This window comes from Penaeus japonicus, unplaced genomic scaffold (assembly GCF_977035675.1).
Source record: "Penaeus japonicus unplaced genomic scaffold, GWHDUDI00000001_assembly GWHDUDI00000020, whole genome shotgun sequence".
Taxonomy (NCBI): Eukaryota; Metazoa; Arthropoda; class Malacostraca; order Decapoda; family Penaeidae; genus Penaeus; species Penaeus japonicus.
Window position 1 is genome coordinate 40,052,466 of NW_028234422.1, and position 2,500 is coordinate 40,054,965.

The window sequence follows — 2,500 nt, forward strand, 5'->3', positions numbered from 1 at the left end:
GAAACAAAAACAGTAGCCTTTGACCCTGAGCCTCCTGCTGGCCACAATGCTGACCCCGGAGTGACTCGAACACTCAGCCTTCTGATCTGGAGTCAGACGCGTTGCCACTGCGCCACAGGGCCCCTTGACGACTGATGGTTTGATGTTAGACTAAAAAGCGACCTGTTCTTCCTCTTTATTTATTCTATTCAAAGAGGGAGAGATAAAGAGAAAGAGAGAGAGAGAGAGAATAAGAATATAATTAGACAAACAGACCAAGTAGTTTGCAATAGATGACAACACTCAACCCAAACCTACAAAACAAAAACAGCAGCCTTTGACCCTGAGCCTCCTGCTGGCCACGATGCTGACCCCGGAGTGACTCGAACACTCAGCCTTCTGATCTGGAGTCAGACGCGCTGCCATTGCGCCACGGGGCCCTTTGACGACTGATGGTTTGATGTTAGACTAAAAAGCGACCTGTTCTTCCCTTTCTATTTATTCTATTCAGAGAGGAAGAGAGAAAGAGAGACACAGAGAGAGAGAGAGAAAGGGAGAGTGAGAAAGAGAGAGACTAAGAAAAAGATAATTAGACAAACAGACAGATCAGTTTGCAATGGATGACAACACTCAACCCAAACCTACGAAACAAAAATAGTAGCCTTTGACCCTGAGCCTCCTGCTGGCCACGACACTGACCCCGGAGTGACTCGAACACTCAGCCTTCTGATCTGGAGTCAGACGCGCTGCCATTGCGCCACAGGGCCCTTGACGACTGATGGTTTGATGTTAGACTAAAAAGCGACCTGTTCTTCCCCTTTTATTTATTCTATTCAGAGAGGGAGAGATAAAGAGAGAGAGAGAGAGAAAGAGGGAGAGAGCGAGAGAATAAGAAGATAATTAGACAAACAGACCAAGCAGTTTGCAATGGATGACAACACTCAACCCAAACCTACGAAACAAAAACAGTAGCCTTTGACCCTGAGCCTCTTACTGGGCACAATGCTGACCCCGGAGTGACTCGAACACTCAGCCTTCTGATCTGGAGTCAGACGCGCTGCCATTGCGCCACGGGGCCCCTTGACGACTGATGGTTTGATGTTAGACTAAAAATCGACCTGTTCTATCTCTTTATTTATTCTATTCAGAGAGGGAGAGAGAAAGAGAGAGAGGGAGAGAGCGAGAGAATAAGAAGATAATTAGACAAACAGACCAAGCAGTTTGCAATGGATGACAACACTCAACCCAAACCTACGAAACAAAAACAGTAGCCTTTGACCCTGAGCCTCCTGCCGGCCACAATGCTGACCCCGGAGTGACTCGAACACTCAGCCTTCTGATCTGGAGTCAGACGCGCTGCCATTGCGCCACGGGGCCCCTTGACGACTGATGGTTTGATGTTAGACTAAAAATCGACCTGTTCTATCTCTTTATTTATTCTATTCAGAGAGGGAGAGAGAAAGAGAGAGAGGGAGAGAGCGAGAGAATAAGAAGATAATTAGACAAACAGACCAAGCAGTTTGCAATGGATGACAACACTCAACCCAAACCTACGAAACAAAAACAGTAGCCTTTGACCCTGAGCCTCCTGCTGGCCACAATGCTGACCCCGGAGTGACTCGAACACTCAGCCTTCTGATCTGGAGTCAGACGCGCTGCCATTGCGCCACAGGGCCCATGAGTCTATATCTCATGCTATTAAAGACAAACATTAATATTTGTATTTCTAAGAGAGAGAGAGAGAAAGGGGAGGAGAGAGAGCGAGTCCATAACTTGACCCCCTCCCTTCCCTGAGTTTGCCAAAGGAATGTCTTTTTTCTCCTGTAAGGTTAATCGTTCATTTTGTATGTCTTTCCATGGATATTTTTGTTTGCATAAATCTGCCTTCCTTGTATTCATCTATCTATACGCCTTTTTATGTCTTAAAGGGTTGCACTTGTTTTATTCTTGATATCTAAAAAAGTATATTACTAATAAATATCCCTCTCTCCATTTACTACAATTCCCGCTCTCTCTCTCTCTCTCTCTCCCACCCTTCCCCCATCTTTATTTCTCTTTTCCCTCCCTCTCTCCATTCCTCTCTGTGAGGTTGCGTGGCTCCTAACGCTAAAACCACTTTTGGTGGGCTTTCCACCACTGCTACCAGTTCGTCTTAGTTTGTTGGAACTAATAACCCATAAAATAGGTAGGTGATGCAATTCAGGTTTATTCCATAATGCAGATAGTCTGACGTTATGGTACACGATATATATCATGCACTACAGCACAATGATCACAGTAAGAAACAGTATCATGACAGTATAAACAGGCGTAGAAACCAGGCTGTCTATATGTTACAGACATTCTGGTGATATGGAGGTTTCCATTCAGCCGTCCCAGTAATGGTTACGCCGCACGGTAGTCTGGAATGTAGAGGCGTGGCAGTCAAAGGTATTCAGCTCTTTTGATGGTCAACTTAATTGGGGAGGCAACTATGTGTACACTACCCGTCCATCAAAGTTGACCCGACTTGACCCGGTGA

General features: G+C 45.7%; 6 non-coding genes across 6 annotated transcripts; all 6 read right to left on the reverse strand.

Annotated features, from left to right (window-relative positions):
• Nucleotides 1–50: 50 nt before the first annotated feature.
• TRNAW-CCA (transfer RNA tryptophan (anticodon CCA)) lies at nt 51–122 on the reverse strand. Its single transcript has one exon. It is a non-coding gene; the product is annotated as a tRNA-Trp (tRNA).
• A 225-nt stretch (nt 123–347) lies between these two features.
• On the reverse strand, nt 348–419 carry TRNAW-CCA (transfer RNA tryptophan (anticodon CCA)). Its single transcript has one exon. It is a non-coding gene; the product is annotated as a tRNA-Trp (tRNA).
• A 255-nt stretch (nt 420–674) lies between these two features.
• Nucleotides 675–746, reverse strand: TRNAW-CCA (transfer RNA tryptophan (anticodon CCA)). Its single transcript has one exon. It is a non-coding gene; the product is annotated as a tRNA-Trp (tRNA).
• Nucleotides 747–985: 239 nt separating this feature from the next.
• Nucleotides 986–1,057, reverse strand: TRNAW-CCA (transfer RNA tryptophan (anticodon CCA)). Its single transcript has one exon. It is a non-coding gene; the product is annotated as a tRNA-Trp (tRNA).
• A 227-nt stretch (nt 1,058–1,284) lies between these two features.
• TRNAW-CCA (transfer RNA tryptophan (anticodon CCA)) lies at nt 1,285–1,356 on the reverse strand. The gene has a single exon. It is a non-coding gene; the product is annotated as a tRNA-Trp (tRNA).
• A 227-nt stretch (nt 1,357–1,583) lies between these two features.
• On the reverse strand, nt 1,584–1,655 carry TRNAW-CCA (transfer RNA tryptophan (anticodon CCA)). Its single transcript has one exon. It is a non-coding gene; the product is annotated as a tRNA-Trp (tRNA).
• Between the last annotated feature and the right edge of the window lie 845 nt (nt 1,656–2,500).